The following is a 26,340-nucleotide window of genomic DNA, read 5'->3' as shown; positions in this document are numbered from 1 at the left end:
GTGTTCAATTGTCAACCTGATTACAGCTTGTCCGCACATGGGGTCTATAGTGTCCACATTCAAAAATGTAAGTGATAGCTGTAGGTTGGCTTGTTTTGAGAGAGTGTGAGTGTACCTTGCAAGGAATCAGCATCCCAGAAAGGGATGATTAGTAGTATGCAGTCAATTCTAATGTGTATTCTACTTGAAACCTTACAATTAAAACAGAGGGTTTTGACGGATAGATTTTTATTTAATCCATCCATTTTCCAAACATTTTTATTTAAATCACATTCAGTAGACTTTAAGTGAAACTGGGCATAAAATAAGTATACACAAAAAAATAAACTACGTAGGTTGATCAGGTTAACATTAAAAAATAGCTCATTTTAATGTGCCATTGGACAAAATTATTCATCAAGAAATGTACATGTGCAAATCAATCATACATGAAGCTTTTGGAAAAATAACAGTACGAATTTCACTCATGTATTTCTACAGTCATTAACCAGATCTTGTATTCTTGTTGCTGGTGTTTGACATGATTTCTGTTTAGTTGAAGGTGATGATAGAGAAATTCTTATATTTCTGCTGAATATACTGTAGATATGACAGATGGTTTTCAGGTGTCAGGAGGAGAAGGATGCATCTAATTTAGCTATGTCTATGGTGAATAACAAGGGGTGATGATATGTGACACACATGCAGTAGACCATTCCAACTAAGCAATGACAGAGCATTTTGATCCCTACTGTAGAATATTGTAGACTGAAAGAGAAATAAGTTGAAGACATTCGAAATAGGAGAAACTCCACTGAGAAAAGAATGTGAAGGCAGGTCAGATGAAATTAAACCAAGTGATCAAAGGAGCCTAATAACACCTAATGTTATCAGAATCAGGTACTGACATCAAGCAAACCACCATGGAAATAAAGAAACTGGGAAAAGTGGATGAATCTGTCTTTGGGTGAATAATAATTATGATAATGGAGCTTCTTTGAATAAAAATTATATTGACTTAGTTGTTGCTACCAATTTTATGATGCTCCTGGCTAGTAATTTTCTTTCTCATTTTTTGCATCTTCATCCATCCATTTTTTAACCTGCTGAATCCAAACACAGGGTCACGGGGGTCCACTGGAGCCAATCCCAGCCAACACAGGGCACAAGGCAGGAACCAATCCTGGGCAGGGTGCCAACCCACCACAGGACACACACAAACACACCAAGCACACACTAGGGCCAATTTAGAATCGCCAATCCACCTAACCTGCATGTCTTTGGACTGTGGGAGGAAACTGGAGCGCCCGGAAGAAACCCAAGCAGACACGGGGAGAACATGCAAACTCCACGCAGGGAAGTAAACCTAACTCTCCTAATGCGAGGCAGCAGCGCTACCACTGCGCCACCGTGCCGCCCCATTTTTTGCATCTTGATTAAGAATATAATTTAAGGAAGAGTCACAACATATGTTACCTGTTTAGGCTACATTTTATTTTAAACATTATTTTGCTTAAAATTGAACTGATTTGTATGTCTAATGGCTGAAAAATTATATTTCAATGTTAATCAGAGTTATCTATTTACGTGAGTCCATTTATTATGTGTTATATGTGCTTGACAGTTGCACAGACAAAAAAAATTGACTATTTGACTATTTAGAACAAAGGACAAAGATTATTCCTTCTTATAAAAATGACTTGCTGTGCAGGATAACAAAGCATATGAACCTTCAAAAGCTTTAATCCTTTGATAAGTACTACATAACAAATGTGCTGATTCAATACTCCAGAGCTTCAATGTCTTACAGCATAAATGTCAATAATTGTTCATGGGATAAAATGCACATGTAGAAAATTGTAGTATTCTATTAATATGCATAGCTTTTTTGATGTTACGGATACAAATAAATAACAAAATAAAAGAAAAATTGAGTAAAATAAGGAAATAACAATATATATTGTTCACAAGTATGGTCATTAAATTAATTACACAATTAACATCTGTCACAGGTGGCTGGGGGTGGTACCCAGCTGGGACGCCCTGGAGGACTGGAAGAGGGCTTACGCCTCCCCCAGACCACATGACAGCAACTGCCCTGGTGGTTTTGGGGACTACAGGAACTGAGCTTGGAAGCTCAACCCTATAGGGGCCCGTGGTCACTGCCAGGGGGCACCCCAATGCCTTTGGAGCCCTGGCCCTCAGCAATTCCGCCACACCCAGAAGAGCTGGGGGGAAGAAGACCAGGGACACCCAGAGTGCTTCCGCCACACTGGGGAGTGCCGGCAGAAGATAGTCGGGAGGCACCTGGAGCATGTCTGGGTGTGTATAAAAGGGGCCGCCTCCCTCCATTCAATGGCTGGAGTTTGGGAGTGCAGAGGACAAGCTCTTGGCGGAGAGGAGTGGACTGGAGGCAGCCTGAAGAGTGAAAGAGGCATTGTCTTTGGGGGACTTTGGGGGTTGTGTGTGCACTTTATTGTATATAATATTTGTATATAAATATGCCGTGGGTGAATTAACGATGTCTGCTTGTCTGTGTCCAGGCCATATCTCACAAATCTTATCATGCTTAGAATTCTGGTCAGCCCAGCTGCACATTATTTTTCCCAAAATGCCTTGAATAGGAGATCTCAGTGAGTTTTAAGATACAGAAAGTTGTTCTGACATAATTATGCAGCTGTAGTGATATAGACTGCTTAATTTGCTGATGTTTCAAATGGCAAAGTGACTAAGGCAGTTATGAATTCAAAAAGAAGGATATCATCATCTGATGGATAAAGGTGCAAAGTTCTTGAGCAAGAGAGGGGCATTTCATTAAGGACAGTCCATTGAGAATAGCACAGAGAAACATACTGCAGTCAGGTTGTGATGCATACTGTACTTCCCTTACTTTACTTCCCTTTTTTACTGGTAAAATGGTGTAAAGAATGCACTGTTCTTTGTGTTGTTTGCCAACATGATCTTAAAAGGTAAAACAGAATGAATTCATTAACTGAGAAGCAGTTAATTGGAGCATGACAGATGTGAAATCAGACATGGCCAGTCAGTAACACTGAGAGTCAATGTATGGAGCATTGGAGTTTAGGGAGATCACCTATTTCAAAGTCAGAAATGAAACGATTAAAAAATTCTAGCCAAAAATAGTGCTACAGAAGAAAGTTTTTGTTGTTAATTTGTTCCTTTATTTTTTAATGTTTAATACATGTGGCCATTTTTATAACATGGCTGAGATGATGTCACTGACTCCATGAACACTCATAATGGTGACACCAAAGAAAACTAAAAACATAAAATAGTGATGCCCATACAAACTAATATATAAAACGGAAAAATAATCTTGTAAAATCATGACAAAATGATGAAATAACAGTAAAAAGTGTACATACATTATACAACTTAAAAGGAAAACTACTTGTGTCATCCTGACAATTTTGGAAAAGCAGATAAGATGCACACCAAAAGATGTTTATAATTTCATAGTGAAGGTTTCTGGTGGCTCTGCTGTGGTGCATTCTCTGGGCATGTTTAAGATCATACTATTCCATTAGAGAGCAAAGGTCAATAAACAGAATATAATTCTCTGTGGCTACCTTTAATCGATGGCGAAGAATTTCTACCCTAAAGGTAGTGAAATTGTTCCTGGTAATGCCAACTCTATCCAATAATAATAATAATAGGATTCATGGTTTAATGAAAGACACAGTGATATAACTGTTTCCCAACTGCCAGCCCATCGACCACTACCACTCAGTTGAAAATTTTTGTTGGTCCGTGAAAATCAGGGAAATCCCAAATCATGTTTTTTAGACAATGTGAACACTAGTTAGATAACATTTCAAATGAAAAAGTATGTCATGTTCTGTCTGGATGCTTGAAACTCCAAGGGGAACAGCTCTCTGACTGAACCGTATTATAGCTGGGTGCTCAAGCCTCCCAGGGAGAGTGGAAACTTCAGTCTCCATTCTAATGCTAGTAAACATGGATGGTAAAATGTCCACTCTATTCAGACTTAACAAGAAAATACCGATACTTATTTCCAGTTCATATACTGGTTGGATAAATTATGATACAGAGTAAATAAGTTTAGTTTATTTTCCACCTCTCCAGTATACAAATATTTTCTAAGTCTTCTGCAAGTTCACAAGTCAAAAAAGTTGAAAACTGCAGATGTAAACCAAAGGCAATCACAATACAGATATTGTGTTTCAGTCCAGTAGATTCTTTATAGGAAATTCTGAAATAACACCTAAGACAAGACTATCTGTTATTTTCAATAAAACACCAAGTAATTGAACTTCTCTGTTAAGAATAGGGCCGCATTCTAGTTAATAGCTCTTTTAGAATCTACATGAAGGTGCATAGCAGCTATTCCAATGGCTCAGGTGGTCCAAGGACTTGTTGAAGCAATTTTGTTGAGTTTGTCATGTACATTTACATGAGTATGTACAGTATGTACATATGTACTGTACGTATGCATGCAAATGTACTTCTTGCTACTATTTCTTCTTATGTTTGTCAATGTATGCATGTGCTCTAAGACTGTCTCATGGAGTGTGTGTTTCATAAGAATAAATTAAATTAAATTTAATGTCCAACTACTTATTGGTCTAGTCAACAGCCATATATTAAAAGCATCAGGCCCATTAGCAATAGAATATTCTTTTTTCTAAATAGTGATGTTATTTTGTTCACATTCTTACTCAGCATCTTTTTGCTTATATACACTTAGGCTAAGTAGATTTCACGTTGCCTGCATCAGTTCCACATGCTGGAGACTATGAGTTCAAGCTAAAATGATCTAGCTAATTTAAGCCAGGCTTGGATTACAAGTCTTGAGTTGTAGATGAAAAATGACAATGAAAAAGAGCAGTTTTAAAAAAAATTAAATCCGAAAACGTAAAGGTTAATATTCTGAGATTTTTCAGATAAATAAGACAGACGTTTCAAGGTAAGGTAATTACTTAACAGTAAGACAAATGATTCAAAGTATGGAAGTTATACTCATTACTCTTGGTGCTGAATAGTGGGGTTATTGTATATGCTAATTAGCACATGTGAATAAGTACCTCACTGTATTCCGTACACCTGACAGAAATGTCCCTAATTTTTGTAGTTATATAGTTCGAAAAAAAAACCCGTATTGAAAGAAATATCTTTCAAATTAAAACTCAGTTGTTGACCTTTTAAAGTACCAATTTAAGACACCTTTATGGGATTTTCAGATAAAAAATAAACAGTTATCTGTGGAAATGTTTTGCAATGAAGCTAACTAATAAATGAATGCAACATTTGTTGCTTTATCTCAGAATGAATTGCACTGTAAATAGATTTATGGTGCAAATATATGTTCTATATATAGTCTATGTAGATTAAAAGTTAAAGGGGCTTCTGCTGGTTAGTCTAAATCTTACTGATGCCCTGTCCAAGGATAGTTCTTGCCTTGTATGTAGTGCTACAAGGGAAGTATTCAGTTTTCTCTTGTCCAGGAGTTGGATTAAGTGGGTTCTGTTAATGGATGGATTGATAGAGGGATATTCTATTCCCCACTCAGAATCATAACTTGAAATACATTCATGCATTGATTTTAACCAAGTAATCATTATAAATGTCTGGCTAGAGCTCAACAGAATACCAAAATGCTTATTGGCTGAGAGAGCAGTAATAATACCTTAATAACAAGACAACCAGGTAACAAACAGTTTTGAATGTTCGCTTATGTTCAGCACAAAAATGAACACTTTTATTTAGTATGATGTAGGCAGTACTGCTATCTCAAACCTCCAGGGACATAGGTGTGACTCCTGTCCCAGACATTGTTTGTGTGTACTTTACTCTTTATAGCCTACAGCAAGTGTGAGTGCACTGGTGACATATCTACAAGAGGGTCCTTGCCTGGAATCTGATGCTGCTTGTATGGGGTTTAGCTTCTCATGGTTCCCCATTGAAAAAGTAGCATCAGAAAATGCATCAGGAATGGGATACCCATCTTTTGGATTTTTTTTTATCAGGATAGTGTTATAATGCAGTAATTGGCAATTAATAAGAAACACTTAAAGTTAATTTATTTTCTTACAAATACATCTAAGTATTGTGATGTATGTATTTGTCTATTTAATTTCACAAGTAGTAGATAGATAGATAGATAGATAGATAGATAGATAGATAGATAGATAGATAGATAGAGTTTTCAGTGAGAATCATATGGAAAATATGTATCCAGTAAAAATTTATTTGAAAATGTAAAAGTGTAATTAACACATTTTAGTAAAAAAATGGACTGCTGTACAATTCTATGTACACAGCATGTATAGCACATACAAACTGTCAAATGCACCCAGTTGCTATTTTTTAAACAATAATGTAATCCTATGTTATTTAAGGTGTTGATTTCTGCTGTGTCTCTGAAGGTGACACACTAAAAAGGAAACTGTCCTAGAATGAAAAAAAGCTTTTGGAGCACTGCAGCTTTAGAAACATACTCCTTTAAAAACATTAAAATCCTGTCATGCCTAATTTGTTCACTGCAATCAATTTCCCATGGTTAAGAATATTGCCACCATGGAAGCAGTTCATATCTTTGACCTTGGGAGCACAAAATGAAGTCTTTTCACATGCAACTCTTTGTTTGCCCTCTTCACGCTTCTCGCCCCGTTGCCTAGGATAACAGTTTGTGCTCTCACCCTGGCCGCAGATGTTTCCCAGTCGCTAGTTACTAATGGCACTTTTCAGCCTTTCCGGAATCTATGAAGGGTCCTCTCAACTGAAACTGATTGGTGGTCTGCGCCACCCTGTAAAAGTCAGGCAGCCCACCATGGACACTATTCAATCATTAAAAGAAACAACAAGGGGAAAATAATCTGAAAGTGCAGATTGTGTATAAACAAGAAACAGTAAAATTTGCCATCTTTGTCATTTCTGCACTATTTTATCAAGTGTAAGAGATTGCTGAACAATGCAAAAGTACACATATGAACAACATTAATGCATTTCATTGATCATTTTGGGCACATTAAATCCTCACTCTATGTTGTAAGATTCCACATATACATTTCTAAAGAAAGCAGAAACTGCTGAACTTTCACACCTTTTCTTTTCTCTTCATTTTAGTCACTGTCAGCTTCCTTTGCTGTGGGCTCAGTACATAAGGCAAAATTATTATTAATACTTTTTTCTGCAGCTCATCACTAAATCCAAAGGAAATGCCAGCTACAAATGACCGCAGATTAGACATGGATGATCAGCCTTCCAGTGAGTCGTTGTGCCTACCCATCACGTGGAAGAGGCAGGAAAAATTCTCTCTGTGCATTCACTCCATTTTTTTTCCGCCTTCTTTTATTAGCGAAAGACTAACATGAAAGAGCAGCATCATTTATGAAGAAATTAACTCAAATGAACTTGTATTCATGTCACCCACTGGTGCATAGCAGTGTTGTCACTGTGCATGAATATCATGGGGAGATTTTACTGGTGCTGTCATTTGGCACACAAAGAGCATCCCAGCATCTCCCACAGTTTTACCAACCAATTTCTGTTCACTATTCAGATTTTCTGAAAAGCTAAGCTAAGATTTCAGTAGAAGCAGAAGTAGTAATATGGAAAATTGAGCATATTTGCTTAGAATCTTGTAGGATCACAAACTGTTAGCCTTTGATCTTAATTATTAAATATAAATGTTCTCAAAATACATATATTGACAACTGCATACAATTTATTTTAGTTAATCACTCAGTCCAACACAGAGCATTTACTGTAATTCAGCACCACATACAGTATACAGCCATATTTCAAAAAGTACAAGGTGCACTACATTGGCAAACATAAGAATAACCAGCTTTTGTTAAAAACTAAAACCCCATTCAATTCTCCAGTCTGAAATAGTTGTTTTAAGTGATTCTTGAAATCAAATAACTTAATCTTTACCCCTTACTATACTACAGTCATAAGAAAAAAATATATGTGTTAAAAGTAGGATGTACTGTTCAGGCTAAAGTCTATGTATATAAACACATTCATACTGAATCACACGTATGTCAAATCTGACCTCATACAGTACATTAAAATATATACTTAAATTACGTAAGAATTGTATATATTAAAATTCTCTCCATACACATATATTAAATTTGACTCCAAAAGGTTATTCTATTTTACAGTCTGGCAACCCCTAGTTCACAATCAAACACACATACTGTATGTACAGTATATTTATTTACTTATAGTCAAACACATCTCTGTATAATCACATTCATACATATACATATATAGTGCAATATATTCACTACCAACCACCTTGTGCTTTCTGTGATGCTAAGAGCTCAGTATATGACATGTACAGTATATATGGAGTATTCACTATACATAGAATTGCATTTCCAACTTGCAAAGGCAGATGGCTAGCATTATTACATTTTAATTAAAAGCTAGTTAAAACTGAAAATTCCATGATGACATTTTTATTCTTGTCCTTCCCCTATTTGTTTAGTATCGTTTGCTATTGCAAACATCAAAGCAGAGCAGGCAGCTTGGCATTTAAAAAGCAAATGACTCTGCTAGCTAGGAACCTGTTTATGAAGTCTGAGAAAAACAGCCTTACCTTTTTTGTATCCCTTGCTAAATCTTCCTAGATTAGTTTTTGATGTGTTATTTCTAAAGCACCCTCCCCCCCCAACAGGCTTTAATAAAATCTCAGTTAGATAAAGACACCTTCATCTCCAAAACTTTACTATTTTCAAAAGTTGGATGCTCTGTACACATCGCAGAGTGCTTATGTGAGCAAGTCTGCGAGAGCCAATGAGAGAGAGCTCCCTTTTTTTTTCTTCTTGGTAATAAAAGGCAGCTTTGACGCTGGGATGCAGTTCTGCAATCTGTAGCGCAAGGTATCGGGGCTTGGCCACTAAAGAGACACTGATGGGTCGCCAGTCTGATGGGTGGGCTCTGAAGACAAAGCAAGTCATTTCATGTCTAGGTATTTGCAAGTGAATAAAGCCATCCTACGATTTGGGGGTTGGGAAGAGTCATTTCCTTTAGCAGCAAAGAAGAAATGAAAGGAATACTCGCTTGCAAGCATCCTTCATACATTTTAATAAGATTCATAATATACTATTGATTGTATAAGGGGATTTACAGCAATAAAAGCTGAACTTTAAAGTATAAGTTTTAAGAGAGTGCCAAATAACACTGACATGCTGGCAGAGTAGCTGTTAATACCAGTAGTGCTTGTTGATATGCATACAGTTGCACTGGAAAATGTGTTGTATCAGAGGGATTTGCACTTTTATTAAATTGTTAATGTTCATATCTCACGTGAAAGATTAAAGGCATCTCATTTACAGCTACATCCTGAGATACAGTATTTCTCAGCTTCACTAACTTTATTACCTCTGCTAAGGTATAAGGTAACTACAGTACCATGCCGACTTTCTCTGCCCAGCTCAATTAAGTGTAAAGGACTAAGAGGTTGCATTTCATTTATTTTTTTCTATCACATGCCAATAACAATGTGCCAGAAAGACAGAACAATATAAGAGACTTGCAGACAAGTGAGATGTTAGCAAATAGCCACATGTTTTACAGCACCATGAAGTGAAGAAAGCTGTCACTGTTTTTTAAAATTAGTCCAGAATTCTCAGCATTGATTCGACAAGCTTCAGCTCATGGAGCCAGAGTAATGTAGCTGACAAGCTAAAAAAGCGTATCAGTGTATTTAATAATTAATTCATCATTATTAGCAGCAATTTAATAGCTTTGTTCACAGATCCCTAGGGGATTGCAGCTGACAAAGTAATTACTTACAATAATAAAGCAAATTACTATATTTATAGATCAGGAACTGATTATTAACATCCATTCTGATACAAGGTGTTGCAGGCGTGTGTGTTCAGTAATGGACTTGGGACTTATGTGTAAATATTAATTAGCTGTTGTGTGTTTGATCTGATATCTTTGTCTTGAAAAACAAGGGTGTGCAATCAGAAATGGTAAATAATTATAACACACTGCTGTATTCGTTGAATAATAAATGGCTATTAGCATTTATATGATGGTTTTATCTCACTTTGAAAAATACTTCCTTTTGAAAGCATTAAGTAGTTACTGTAGTACTTGTATTCATTACTTTTTGATAGCAATGCTTTCTTTGTTTTGGAAGGACTTAATGACAATAGTAAATATTTCTAACTTGGGGAGTTGTAGAGGACAATGCTGAATAACTGTAACTCATCCATTGATATCTGCTTTATCTGACCCAGCATTATTTATCCATGCATCCATTCATCCATCCAATAACCCAGTTTTTGGAATCTGATTAACTCAACACAGTATCCCAAGGAGTCCTCTAGCATCAAAAGCAATGCAGAAAATAACTCTAAATGGAAAGCAAGTCTATGACAATGTACATTCCCAGACAACCAAGGTAAAGTTGCTCATAAGTTCAACATGGGCCAATCAGGAGATATACAGTAGGTAAATTTAAAAGTACCTGGAATAAACTTATACAGGCACTAGAAACATTTGCAGAGCTTCACAAAGACAATGGCCAGGTTAGGAATTCAACCTAGGTATCTTACATTTAACAATATTCACATTTAACAGTAGGAAAATTTAGGCCATCCAACTAATGGGATGAGAAAACAAGGTGAAGAACCTGGGAGTAGATGCATACAGAGCAGGTAGAACATGCAGATCCAATTATGAGCAATCAGGCTCTCTAGTGACTGAAGATGAGAGACAGCACTGATATAACCTTTGCACTGTCCCCACTTTATTTAATAATTGTTAGTAATAATTACTGTGAGAACACTGGATCTTGAGCAGCTTATCTGCTTCAGTATATTTAGGCATTACCGTATATATTTGCTTTTAATTTCTCCCGCGGATAAGTCGGGGCTAGATTTTACCGTATAATTTCCAGTATTTTATAATGTCGGTCATATAAGTCAAATGTGGAAAACTCATGCTATTGGTCCAAGAGGTTATGATACGCTAATGCCCACCTGAGAGAGTAACCACGGAGCACACTGCCTTATTTTTCAATGTATTGTGCCTACGTGACCACATGGTAATACCCAAACTATTCTGAAACGACGTACACCATACACCTTTTTCTTAAGAGCATCCCTTATCTACAATGGACCATTCGATCAGAAGAAAATATGAAGCTGGTTTTAAATTAAAAGTCGCAAAAGAAATTGGTAACTGCGCTGCTGCAACAAAATTCGATGTGTCTGAGAAAGCAAGAAGATGTTAAAAATGGCGTACAAGTCGGGGTCTGATTTAATGATAGATTTTTCGGGTTTCAAAACCCAACTTATATGTGAGTTGTGGAACGAGCCCCAGACACAGACAGGTAGACATCGTATTACACACCACCACACATTTATTTACAGTCACTATTTCCAACAAAGTGCACACAAACCCCCAAAATTCCCCCAAAGTCCAGGCCTCACACTACCCCTTTCAGTCTGCAGGCTGCCTCTTTTCCTCCTCCAAGACCTTCGCTCCCGACTCCAGCCAGCGAATGGAGGGAGGCGGCCCCTTTTATTCACACCCGGACAAGCTCCAGGTGCTTCCTGACAAGCCTCCGCAGACACTCCCCAGTGTGGCGGAAGTACCAGCTGCGCACTCTGAAGCACTCCGGGTGTCCCCGATCCTCTTCTCCCCATCACTTCCGGGTGTGGTGGAAGTGCTGAGGTCCAGGGCTCCATAGGCATTGGGGTGCCCCGTGGCGGTGACCACGGGCCCCTACAGGGCTGAGCTTCAAAACTCTGTACCCATGGTCCCCATAGCCACCAGGGCAGTCACCCCGTCATGGTCTGGAGGAGGCGCAAGCTGTATCCTTTACTGTTTGTTATATACCATAGTACCTTTATCATGCTCACATAGAGAGAAATTTTAAATAAAATATGACACTCACTAATTGAGCTGCTACCTCGAGACTTCCTAGTCCTGAGTATAAATCCAGACTTGGTCACTGTCTTCATGATGTGTTGATGTTTTACCTTTTGGATGTGCTTAATTTTTTTCCTTGCCACATTGCAAAATCATGTATGTTAGGTTGAATGGCTTTCAACTGGGCTGGTACATGTAAGAGTGGACATGAATCTAACTGTGTCTTGCCAAGGACTGGCACTCCAACCAGATCTGGTTCCTGGGTTGCACCTGATACTACTGAGATGGAAATTGATCCCCAAATGATTCTATGTTGTTATAGGCTCAGAAAATGACAGAGTAAATATTAATTTATAATCATTTTTAATTTATAGTAATGTATTTATTCATTTAAAATAATTTAATAATTTATAATAATTTATTCAATGACTCTAAATTAATTGGTAATAACCTTCATAGGAAAATATAAGTAGGTTTTTGCATGAACAGTAAAATAAAACTGTCAAACCCACTTAATCCAGTTTGGGATTATGAAGGACTGGAACTCATTTAAGTGGATTACTAAACCCTGGATGAGGCAGCAGTCCGTTGCAGGGTTCCACTCAGGCACACCGCTACAATGGGCCAATTTAGAATCATCAATTAATTTAACATGCATGACTGTGGGCTGTGGGAGGAAAATCTCACTGCCTGAATTAAAAGAAAACGCAAAGCTACAGGAAACTTTGGAACTTCACACTGTCAACAACTTAGTGTAGAATTCAAAGCAAGGACCCCAGATCTGTGAAGCAGCAGGACTAACCACATTGTGATACCTTTCATATGTTTTAGCTAAAAAAAGAAAAAAGATTCTTTGGTTTGATGGAGCAGATTTTACAAACCTAGACTTTTATGTAGAAAATGGCAATGCTGTGAAGGTTAGTGAATATGTATCACATGGTTGTATTTTTAAGTGTAATAATCCATCAGTATATTTATTAGATTATTGCTTCTTCTGCAGTAACATTTGTTCTCATCGAACCTACAAATAATATTAACAATTTAATAGATTTTTAAACAACTCTAAATAATGTGTTTCATTAGATGCAGCATAAGCAGATAAAAATAAGCAAAATCCTTTAATCGTTTATGCAAAATTTTTGTTCATATTGAAAATAATATATGCTTTTCCATCCCTTTTCATTTAAAGTAAATTTTCTGTTCGATATACTTGTTTTTCATCACGCCTCAGGATTCCTCAGCCTTTTTGACAGAGCAATTTGGAGCACTAAAACACAGATAAAGGCAATATCATCCACTGGGCCAGATGGTCAAAAGGTTTTTTCTTTCGATCAATTCAATATAGTTTTCTTCCTGGTCCTTTTCAATATCTTTTTTCTCATTTGGCAGCCTTTTCTTCTTGTGCTCACTCTATTGCAGTGTTTCAATAGGATGTGACTGGTTCGTGCCCCAGCCAATCTGTCCTTGCATGCCTGACTAAGTCCTCAGAAAGGCAGGGTGCCTTTCGTTAGGCCCCCACAAGACTGGGTGGCATTCCGCACCAACAAGCATGGCTTCTTTCACAGTGGGAGCTCTACAATAATTGCCAGAACAAATTGAACTGGGGCTTATCGGAGGCTTCTCTTTTCACTAGGAAAATGGAGGAAGTCCCAAGAACAAGACCTGCTGAAACAGCTGACAATATACCCCTGAAATAGATTGGATACAGTCAGTGTGGAGCTGTGTATCGGACAACCTCAGCGACATTTGCCATATGTAATAAGGACACGTTTGTTAGTGGGAAAACGCCTTCCTAAATAAGTGAAGAACACCAAAGTTGTATAAATTTATATGCACATGATGTCGGGGGATTCATCTAGTCAGTTAATTTTTAAGCTAAAACTCATTTCTAGAATGTTGAAATAAGCATCCAATAAGCCTTCTAAATGGCTGACATTGAGGTTTAGCTTTCTCAAAGCTTGAGAGACCTTCCATTACCTCTCCTATAAAGTTTTGCATTTTGTTTTCACTGTCTGGTGTCCTCATGTTTTCCAGTGATTTGGAAAATTTGCAGACCTAACCTGACCCATTGTGTATGAATATAAATGGATGAATATTAAAATCTAAACACATCAACATACTATGTTTAAACATATTTTCATAATGAAACATAAATTTAGAGAGATTTGCCAGAACATAAATTTAAACATTATATAAGAAAATGTGGTTCCACTTTTGGGAGTCTTTTAGGGTATCTGTTGTTGGTTAGCCATTGTCTTGTGCTTAACTCTCGCAATTTGAAGACTGGCATTCGTCTTGGATGTTTTGAAACTTTGTTACTAACCTACGAAGCCTTTGACTTTGCATCCCCCATGTTCTTTGCCTTTTTTTACACCCACAAGGCACTTGAGTACTTCTCTCACTTTCCTTTCAAGTGATCTCGAAGATTGTCTCTGTAGACTATTAATAAATACTGTTTCAGCTTTCTAGTGTACTCTCTGTCTGCCTTTGTTGGAATAGCAAACATTACTATTTTAACACTTAAAATGAATGAATTTACCTTTAGCATTTAAATTTGAACATTTATGCTTGCCTTTTTGATGTACACATTGTATTTGCTAATCTTGGTTATTTAAATGAACTTGTGCACCCCTTGCATTTAATACCCTTTTTTAATTGTAATATATTGTTGTGCAGTCTTACTACCTTCTCTATAATATGCATGATGGTGCTCACATAAAAGTAGCCCTACAAGACAGTAATTGGTTAAATAAAGATTCCTATTTGAGGCAAGTGCAGAATTATTTCTACGTGTAAATGTTTAGAAGTTCTATATACAATACAAAATTAAGTGAAACAATAAAGTTCCAAGTTATACTCTCCTAAGTAGGTTGAGTGCTATTACTTATGGATTAATACAAATGAGCATGTGAGGTGTCAAATCATGCCTTAATCAAAATCCTGACTGTGAAACTAATCATCACAAATGATCTACAGTATATGTACAATGTATCTCAGGCAGATTCTCAGTTTACTATGCTCTTGGGCCAGCTTTGAATTTAAAAACGCTTTGTCATGATATATTGCTATGATATCCTTCTCTGTTTAAGTTAAAAGAAATGGGATTTTGAAATTGTAACCTCCTGCTCAACATGCTAGCATTACATTTCTGTAAGCTAAGAAACTGTGACTAGTCTTACCATTTTACTGCTTTTGAAAATTGAATTTGAGTTCAGTCAGGATTGTTATTGGCTGTCATGCTGATTACAAATAATTGAAAGGCTTGGACTGCTGAGCAACTGCAACACATTTGAAGTATATCCACAATGGGCACTTTGTTTTGTTTTATACATGTTTTTTCTATCAAGTATCATGCAAACTTGTCTTAAAGCAATGACCTACAATACAGTAGGTATATGAACCTCAATATCTCTTGTGTTTTAGTCTAGTTATGTTCTATATTTTAAATTTAATGCCACAAGCAAATTAACAAAACCTGGGTTCTTAATATCATAAAACTAGTAATAGTGGAAGATAGTTAAAGGTAATCAGATGTATTCTGTAGCAGATCTTTATAAAAATGGATGTGCAGTGCATGAAAATTACATTTATGCAATACAAGTGAAGACTCTGCTGATAAATGAGAATAAAGCAAGAATACTCAAAAGATACTTTGCAAGACTGTGCTGTGTTTTTTTGCATACAGTATATGGATGATATAGGGTTAAACAAGGTTTTTAATGGGAATGATTTTCTTATTTTAAAACACATTATTTCTGAATATTATACTTAAACCAGTAACAGCGCACTGCCCGATAACGTGCAGCGAAAACACTTAACTTGAGCATTCATAGTTTTCATACCCTTTCCCTGTATGTTTAGCATTCGTTTACTCGGAGGTTGATGCTCTTGCTGCTTCCTGAGCAGCTCTTCTTTTCTCCACCCTAGTGGCCCACTTCTTCTCTCATCATTCACGTTAAAACTGATCAAGTCAGTGTCTGTGTTGCAATTACTTTGTACGTTTTCTTTAATTTTTCACTTAATCTGGCACTTAAGTCTTCAACCTGCCTCAAGAATGATTTAAGATATGAAGAGGTAGGGGAAGTGACGGCGAAGATGGGAGGGAATGAGAAAAGGGCCCATACGCATGCGCTGCACGGCTGCCCTGATGGCCGCTGCCGAGAGTTGATTCTACAATAAAATAAAATAAAAATAAGAATAACGTTGGAGGTCAATCATCACCACAAAAGTGGATAGTAAACGCCACATAGTATATGTGTACCAACTTTCAGATTAATAGATCAAACGGTTTGCGAGCTACAGGTGATTTAAAATCCTGGAGAGACAAACGGACAGCCACAGTAGCGTGTTATATATAAAGATAACCATTAACCCAAAAACCTTTAAAACACTATTGCATTATTGTGTGGCGTTCCATATATTACCTTAATATGCTATTCAATTTAAAATGACAATAAAGGAATGATCTATCAATATATTGATTAAAAAATTGACACTGTTATGTAAAGAAGTACACAAAAATCGGAATAATTAACTGGCAAACATCTAATCTCAAACTGTGATCTATAACACAAAACATTTTTACAGTTCATATTACACTTACAGGCTGCCTGTCCACTTTATGTGCCACTCCAATGTCATGCTGACACTACAGACAATAACATTTCATAAAACAAATGTCTACCCTGGGGGGTGCAGAAATTAGTATTACCAACCTATGTCTTGTGTGTGTGTGGAGTTTACATGTCCTTATAGTGCCTAGTCATAATTTTATCTAGGTACTCTATTTTGTATACCACTACACCTCAAACATGTGTCTGCTTGATTAATTGGCTACTCAAATACTGTTCCCATGGGTAGGTGCTGAAATGGACTGGCATCCAAGACTAGTTCTTTCCCTTCACTCAAAATAACTTGTAATGGCTCTACCACCCCATGAACCTGACTTGGATTAAACAGGTTTGAGAAAGTCATGCCATTCCATTCCATGCCATGTCATATCATGCTGTGTTATATTTGTATACTGGACATCTCATCCTATGGCTCATTACAAGTAAAGTTATTGCATTTTTTAAGTGGAAAACATAAAGGCTAAGTGAATTGTTCAGGGGTGCATGATAAGTCAGAAGCAGGGTGCGTACCAACAAATGGTACTTTCAAGAATAGCTTCTTAGACACCAAGCTACTGTATACAGTTTTAGACAATCTTATCTGATGTAGTATTTTTATACACTTGTGTGCTTTCTTGGAGATTTTTCACATTACTTATACACTACTTGACTGCGTCTAAGTGTTATATACAATTTCAAGACCTTTTGATCATTACTGCCTAAGACACATATTGGTTTACTCTTTATCATTTGGGTGTACATGGCCTAAAATTTAGGGTTTTTTGGCTGTAAATGGACAAAAATATGGGGGGAAAGGTCTACGTCTTCCATAACTAGACATCAAGATGTGTCAAATGGTATATGTGGGGGTTTCTTGTACTGGAGAGTCAGTATGTGTTGCACAAAAAAAAAACATAAGTGATTTCAAAGCGTTAATAAGAAATTCTTATGAACACAATAGTTAATGTTTTTACACATTTGCTTTAATAACCAATTGCTAAAATCAGCTAATCAGCAACTACAAAATAAATTATATTATACCATATATGAATGATATAATATTTTTTATTTGCTGAAATGAGAAGTACCTGGCATTTCTTTACATTTTCATTATTTTTTAGAACTACAAACATTGAACTAATAAGCACTTGGTAACATATTTCACTTCTTCTACATTTGAAACCTTCTATACCTCTAGTATATTTAGTACATAATCGGCATAAAGAAGTTGTGAAAGACCATTTTTTGAGAAGCTGCAGAATAAAAGATTAGGAATTACTGTATGTTATGGTGTGTAATGGACAGGATAATGAATCTAATTATGAACACTTAATGTTAGTGTGTCAAAGAGACAATGTATAAAATTGTTAATGGCCATTAGCTTTGTCTTTATTCTCTCCTCCTCTACTGCCTTCAGTGGGTGAAGAGTACATCACATAATTGCCTACCTTCTTAATTAGCTTGTTGATTCAGTAGACCTCCATAAACATTACTTAGAAAATTGCAAAGGCTATCATAGTGTTATACAATATGTAAAAGATGTCACTAGCCACATTAAGGGAGCACAGTCTCCTAAGTATAAAGAGTCTACTCTGTCATTTTGATATATGGTTCTTCTGTGTTGCTAGACCAGTCCAGCCTTTCATTGTTCTGAGCCTCCAAGTAGTTGTAACACTGCACTATCTTCACATCCACTCTGTGAATTGCGACACGACACAGAGGCTCTTTGGTGTGGTAAAAGTCAATAACCAGTTCCTTAGTTTTGTTGATCCTGAGCTGTAGACAATTCTCTTTGCACCAAGAAACAAAGTTCTCCACCTTACTCCCATATTCTGTCTCATCCTCTTTGTCAATGCACCGCATTGACAAGTGTCATTGACAAGTGATTACTGCAGAACCATCAGAAAATTTCTGCAAGTGACATGACCTGGTGTTATATTTATAGTCCTAGGTGTACTCTGTGAGTTGTAAGTATCATCACATTTATAATTGCAGTTTCCTGTACTTAGGTGTTGCCCTTATTGAAGTATTATACTAATTACTCACTCCTAAAGAGTTAGTCTTCACCATATTATGCTGCTGGAAGCACAGTTAGGTTCCTAAGTACTTGGACAGTGACACAATTTTCAGATTTTGGCTCTGTACTCCATCAAATTGGATCTGAAATAAAGCCATCATTATGGAACTGAAGTGTAGACTTTCAGCTTTGATTTAAGGGGTTTACCAAAAAGTATCGTATGAGCCATTTAGAAATGACAGCCATTTTTATACATTGTCTCCCTATTTTCTGTGGCTCAAAAGTATTTGGATAAACTAACATAATTACAAACATAATGATCATTTTCAATATTTGGTGGGAAATCCTTTACAGTCAATAACTGCCCAAAATCTGGAACCCATGGCTACCAGTGGACAAAAATCATTGCCAAAATTTGGAAAACTTAGAATAACAACTTTTTGCTAAGGTCCAACATTAAGGTAGGATGAGAAAGCTTTGGCATCTAAATATAAAATTTTTTAGATAAGCTAATTGACATGTTTAGGATTTCTTGCACGGTTATTATTTCCTGAATAGTAAATTCAGCTTGTAAATTTGTATTGCTATTTTTATGGTGTCATGTTTACATTTTTTTTTTCTTGCAGGCATTGTCATTCTTCTGTATTATTGGTAACAATGACTGATGCCCTGCGGAGGGCTGGCGCTCTGCCCGGCATTTGTTCCCTGCCTTGCTCCCTGTGTTGGCTGCAATTGGCTCCAGCAGACCCTCGTAACCCTGTAGTTAGGATATAGCAGGTTTGATAATGGATGGATGGATGATTGATGCCAGTCACATTTGACATTGCAACACGCAACACGTTATGTCATTATGCTGTCATTATAAAAAGTGGTAGGCACTAATGCTGGTGTCCAAAAAAAAAACACCTTGGTAAGCAGAGAATTAGAACATAGTTATAGAATGGCTTTTTAGCCAGTGAACCTTTTGACTTTTCTTTTTTCTGGAATAATGAGTTTGGTTTCTGGTTCCGTTTTGATGATTGTGTCTTTTTTCCCTTTATTTGAAAACAAATCATTACCACAGGATGGATAACCTCAATCAAACAAATAATAATAGTACATTAAATACAAGTATGCTTCAGAATCAGTCAAAAAATACTCACCATTCAATCCTTACCCAAAAAGAAAAAAAGAGATTAATATGAATACAAGTATGTCTTGTTGGTATTCAAATCCCAATTGGGATTAAGACTATTCTTTTGGTTTTTCCTTAAAGCAAAATTCATTTTCATTTTTCATTTATTTACAAGTCCCTTGGATGATCCATTCTGTATCATAAAATTTCAAGTACACATCAAGTGGTTTTATTAATATCTATATATATAATTCACTAAGGAAAGACAACCATGGAAAGCACGCCGGAAGGGGCGTAGATTCACTGACAACAAGTAAGACACCTATGGTGCATGCAGGAAGGAGCCACATCCACCAAATCCTGGCACCTCGGAGCCACATTGACTGTTAATAGAGGCATGTTTCTCGCGGAGGTGAATCGCCATATGTAGCGTGTAAAACGGTTTGCGAGGGGTATCGCATGGGATCCTTAACACAATCCTTTACAACTGAGGTTAAAACACAATGAAGTAAGCAGTCTTTAAAAACCGAGTTTTCGGTTATGACGCATGACTGCGTGCACCATAGCAAACTGTTTTACACGCTACATACAGCAATTCGCATCCGCGAGAAACATGCGTCTTCTTCACTCACGGACAATTATATGTTGCTCTCTCCAGAGTTCCATCTTTTCATTCACTTCCTGTTGTATCCTCGAACCCTCCCTTTTTAGACAACTGTGTCTTTCCAGATGTGTTCAACCATCAATAAATAATTATGCGGCGTTTGTTATGCCGCGGGTTCACTATTGTGTTGTATTTTGCTCTCTCCAGAGTTCCATCTTTTCATTCACTTACTATTGTATTCTCACACCAACCCGTTTTAGATAACTGTGTCTTTCCAGAAGTGTTTAGCATTCAATTAATAATTATGCATGAGATTGCGCGTGTGTCTACCAGGCGCAGAGAGGCGTGGGTAAGCCATTGAACCCCATTCGGGCTGCAAACCGTGGAATTCCCACTAAGTGCGACTCATACACTCCCACTGGTTGCGTCCCTACCCTTTATACACACCCCCCTCCCACCTCGCGATTACCGTGGTCGGATGTCTTGGTGGATTATATATAGAAAAGCAGCCAAAACCACACAGAGCAATGAAACGTTTACGTGAGTCACAGGTGCATCTGGACTGTGTAAAGACGACCGCGAGTCCAGTGACGAGTTGGAGGTGGGCACATGAGCGGGCAGTGCATACTGAATGAGAAATCAGCAGACTAGCATGACGGATGGAGCTGAGTGGACATCCTTCTCCTCTCCTGCCGTTCCACACTCCGCGCCTGAGCACAGTGCACTCGCATCCCTCCGTCTGGCAGGAGAAGGCGCGATGAGGGTTGATTGTGTGTTGGTTCGTTCCGTGCATTGTTACAATGTTGCTTTTCTTGCTGATTTATTACATTACTGATTTTTCAAATGTTAATTTTCTCCCTGTGCTTAAAAATCATTAAAAAATCGGTCTGATTATGCGGCGTATGGTACGCCGCGGGTTGGTTAGTTGTATTTATTAAACTAAACCAGAGATTCAACCAGGATTCAAAATGAAACAGATTGGTCAAAAACACAAAAGCTGTCACTAAGTCATTACTTACAGTAGCGTTGTCACAGATCATACAGGATGCGCTTCACATGTTTAGCAACAAAGAGCATCATAGTTAACAAACACACAAAATAGTGGCACCCATTTAAGCAAAAACATAAAATGGAGGTTCTCCCCCCAGAAAATGACACACACACAATGACACTGTTGTCATAATGTCATAATGGTAAGAATATAAAAAAAATGGAACAAAAACGAGTGTCACACAATCCAGACACTGCCCACAGCTGCATGAAGAGTAATTGTGGCACATTTTCCGTCAGACGTGACCAAAGATGGCATATCATTTTTTGAAGTGAGCTAATAAAAGCCAAAGCTATAAAAAGTGGCTTTAGGTGATATAGTATCTGATTACATTACATACTGAACCTGATCATACTGTTGACAGCAAACAATGACAATAACAACTTTAATCTTTCATGACATGTAAAAATTAAAATTTATTTTGCCAGGACCCCCTTTCAATCCAGTATTCAATATTAATAATAACCATTGCTAAAGATGATTGTAATAAATACATGTGGCAATAATGTGATTTTTTTACCATCAAAGGTAGGCATCGTCTACTCTCTAAAACAATTCTCCTTTTTTAATATACTGTGGTGCTGTTTAACGATTACAAGTTAGAAAAACTGAAGCTCACTTAGTCAACAATGGTCCTTTTTCTCTTCTATATGTTTGCCTGCTCAATGATTGTCAAGCTTATAATATATAATAAGAACACTGTATGAGATTGTAGTGCTATGGTACTAGGAAAATGGTGACTATGCCTGTGAGGTTCAGCTGAAGGCTCCAAAAGAACTCCAAAGCTGTGTGATGATGAATTGGGTGTATTTCATTTATATCTTGAGAGGCTATTATTAGAAAATAATATGATCTAGTGAATGGAAAATAAAACTGTAATAAATGGTTATTTATTGAGAAGAAGAAGTAAGGCAGCCTATTAACTAATCAAAATTGAGAAAAAAACTATCTAATCAATTACTTAAAGCAAATAATGAGACATAATTAGAAGCATGCCAAGGTCAAAAATGATAGGTAAACTCTTGAATTTCAACACATCATGGTGAAGGGAAAAAGTACAAGAAAACTCATTACCTGCCACCTGTGATTTCATGTTCAAGGACATGCATAGTAATAACTTATTCATCACAAAATATCATCAGTAGTGAGCGAGATGATGTTGTCATCTTCTTACGATGAAAAACGTCTAAGGAAATAAACAGGACAAACAGCACTAAACTGCAGTAAAATGATCAAACAACATCAGTTTCTGACAGCATAGTTTGAAACCATCAAAGTTAATTTGGTTTAGTTTAGTTCAAAATCTTAGGTGAACACATCTTATATATGTACTGTATATATATATATATTGTAAAGTATATTTATTTGGGACCTAGTTGATAGGGCCATGACATATAAACCCCTTTTTTGCAGTGGTTCTTAAACTGTTTTTCCTGTGCTCCCATTTTTACTATTGTTTGTTTTCATGACCCATTCCTCCAAACTTCCCAAAGGGTGGGTGGGGGTGTCCCCTCACCACCCCCTTTGAAAACTGACACCATTCGTCGTGCATGGGGGATGTCCCCTTTGGAGAAATGCTACTGAATTACGTCCACAGGGAGTTTGTTTCAGCCATGCATGTGCCGCTCACAATTCTTTGTCATTGACCTTAATGAGAAGTGTGTAATTCTTTACTTGGTGTGACCCAATTAGAAATGTCTCGTGACCCAAAATGGTCCCATCGTTTAAAAAACTCTGCTTTATTGTATTGTTCATCAAACCTCTGCACATGTTCTGGGAATAAAGGCAATGTGATTATTGAATTTAACATAGAATAATGTTAAACCTTCAGGTCTATGATGCTGTATAATTACTAGCTGTGTAAGCCTGTGCTTTAAAAAGCCCGGGCTCCTAGAAAGTATTGAAATATCCAGAAAATTTGAAATGCAGATTCGGCGGTTTCATTTTGAGGACGTGCTCGCCTTCGTTGTCTATCAGCAGGTAAGTGAGTTTCTCTCTCCTCGCAGGTTTCATTTTGCCAATGTGCTCGCCTCGCTTGTGTATTAGCGGCTTGCTGGCTCTTTGAGCTTTATGCTGTAGCCTTGCACATCCAAGCCGTACAGACAAACACACACACTTCCAAGTGTAGACATTTATGTATAAGACTAGAAATGAAAATCTAACTGACTTCACACTCGAGAAATAAATGCTTTCTACCATAGGTTCCTTTAGCTAATGTTGTTCTCCTCTCTGTGTTCCTTGCCACTATCACATGAAATGTCTTCTCTTGTAAAATATTGCTGCCCAGCATTTTTTAAGCTTTGTGAGTGCTGATTGTATGGTAGCAGTAGGAAAGGATTTGGAGGTTGTGTCACAATTTTCTGGTTTGCTGATTTTTACACAGTTACGAAGGTGATGGCCCAAACAAACTCTTTTCAATCTTTTTCTGTTTCAGCTCCTTGCTTTTTGGCTCCTGTTCTTCATAACTCCAAATATATTTAAGCAATTTGTCAATATCAACCATTGCTTGGAATTGACACACTAGTGTGCATGGAACAAGGGTTAAAAATATGTCAGAGAGAGAACATTTGTTTTTCTCCTTTTATATTTTCTTTCTTTTTTGCCACCAGGAAAATATGCAATCAGCTACACACAAACACGCACACACACTGACACAAAAGGCAAATTTAGAATTCAACCTAACATGCATGTCACTATGATTGTGAAAAGACAATCCATACAGGCACTAGGAGAAAGTCAAAATTTCAGTCTCACATATTAAGAATTAAGGAATATGTTCAGTATACTTTGAGAATATATACTCTGGTGATAAATAATAAACAACAGAATTGAATATTACATTAAGCAATACTGGACTCAATGGGAGCAAAAGTGCCTCTGCAAAAGACTCTTTGCATTAATACGTAATTGTGTAATTGCAGAGTCAGCTAGAACTGCAGCTCAGTAATTACATCACTACTCAATTTGCTTCTATTCATCTCAGCTCTGTGCTTTTCCTCTTCTTGAACTCTTTCCACACTGTACAGTATGTTGCCTCATACTGCCTGCCTTTCCTTTTAGATCAGATTGTGCTGTCATTAAAAACATCACTCATGAAACATATTCTTTTCAAAAAGGAATTATTTCAGTCATTGAAGGCACAGTCCACTAAGAAATAGGGCTTTATGGCTTAATAAAGTAGATGCATTACTTTGACTCACTTTTACAGTATGTCAAAATTTATCTGAGATTAGGGCAGTGGAATCCGTGTTAAGATACATTGAATTATTTTTTTACTTTACCTGTCAAGTAAAGCTATAACTGCACTTGTTGCCATCTTTCACATTCTCCTATTTAGGCACACACATTAGATACTAGCTTGAAGCAATATGGCAGGCATCTTTCTTAAGCAGAGGCCTCTTTCTGTCTTATATTTATTCTGACTCATTCTCGTCATCTGATGTACAATCTGTAGCAATTCATTTTATCTATACAAGGCACAGAAAACACCAAAAGGGATTGTTTCATTCCAGTAATAAGTACAGAGTACATATAAGGGATTCATGCAATAGTTTTCTGCAATATCCACCTTGTATTAATAACTGAATTAGATTTAAAAAATGAAAAGACATTGCATTAAATATAAATAGAGTCATCTTGTGGTACAATGTCTTGTATATGGTTGAGATATATTAGAAGCATATTAACCTAATAATTTGCCATGTGCCACTTCTTATGGTTAAATATTGGTTTACAGTGTTTACAAGGTCATTATTGTTACACAGAGTACAGTGAAATTCTTACTTACGTCTGCTGATCAACATGCAACAAATCACCACTCTCTGATTCCATGATTACTAAGCAGAACTTCCTTACCTCAAATTCTATAAATGAAATCTACTACAGTTAGGTCCATAAATATTTGGAAAGAGACAACTTTTTTCTAATTTTGGTTCTGTACATTACCATAATGAATTTTAAATGAAACAACTCAGATGCAGTTGAAGTGCAGACTTTCAGCTTTAATTCAGTGGGTTGAGAAAAACGATTGCATAAAAATGTGAGGGAACAAATTTTCTTTCTTTTGTATGAAAAATCAAGCCAAACATGGTAAAGAACTAACCAAAAGTATATCCTTTTTTTGTGAATTTCATTAAGATTTTAAGAGTTTGGAGTGTTCATCTCTAGGATGCAGAACAATGGGATGACTGGAGGTTGAACTGTGAGAAAAATGGAAAATTATAAACAGAATAATCTTAAAATAGATGCCACTAATTGTTTATGTATGCATTAGGGCAGCAGGGATTACAGTGTTAGCAGCAATATGTGCTGTTAGATTTAATTTTTAAAGAATTACAAAGATTCTTTTTAGCCAGATACACAACAGAAATATCTACCATGGCTACAAAGCCAACCAATGATAGAAACATGACAGTATTAGAAGCATTTGCATCAACATGAAGTCAAAGTAACTGAACTAACCAAGCAGTTTACTGTACACGTTTATGCCATATATTTTAGGACATATCTCTTTTTGCAGGAAATCTACTATCGCCAGTTCACCTAACTTGCTATTCACCTAACTTTGAACTGTGGAAGGAAACTGGAGCAGCTGGATAAAAACCACACAGAGATAACATACAAACTCCAAGCTTGGAGCACTCAGGATACGAATGCCACTTTGCCAACAGGCCACCCGTTGGTCCTACCATGCAAATTAAGAATTTATATGTACTCAGTATACATGACCATAGTACTACTACTGCTACTACTACTACTACAAAAAACATTCTTCTGCATATAGATCCCTTTATTCTTTTGAAGAATCCTTTAATCCCAATTTCAAAATCATAGAGAAATGTAACCAGTCATGGCATACAATATGGAGAATTCACCAAATGCAGCAGCACTAATCATTGCATCAACCCATCCCATGTGTTGATAAGAAAATTATTTTAATAAAGAAAAAGAAATCTTTTAAAAAAGAAAATAAGTAAGCAGTAATTATTGCATACACTTCTAATAAAGATAAAGTAAGAACAAAGGACAATCTTTTATGAGACTTGTCAGTAACACATGCAATTGTTCTTGGCAAGACAA

The 26,340-nt window shown here is 36.7% G+C and overlaps 1 protein-coding gene across 2 annotated transcripts in view; it reads right to left on the bottom strand.

Annotated features, from left to right (window-relative positions):
• The window catches only part of LOC120529397 (cadherin-20-like), a 131,291-nt gene that overhangs the window by 48,171 nt on the left and 56,780 nt on the right, over nucleotides 1-26,340 (bottom strand). Inside the window, exon 2 of one of the 2 annotated variants that reach the window (XM_039753157.1) lies at nucleotides 22,336-22,447. The exons of the other annotated variant lie outside the window; for it this stretch is intronic. The gene's annotated coding sequence lies outside the window, so the exon portion shown is untranslated. The remainder of the gene's footprint in view (nucleotides 1-22,335; nucleotides 22,448-26,340) is intronic. 2 annotated transcript variants of the gene reach the window in all.

The sequence above is a fragment of the Polypterus senegalus genome, chromosome 5 (genome assembly GCF_016835505.1).
Source record: "Polypterus senegalus isolate Bchr_013 chromosome 5, ASM1683550v1, whole genome shotgun sequence".
NCBI classification, from domain to species: domain Eukaryota; kingdom Metazoa; phylum Chordata; class Cladistia; order Polypteriformes; family Polypteridae; genus Polypterus; species Polypterus senegalus.
This window is presented reverse-complemented; position numbering and strand designations above follow the sequence as displayed.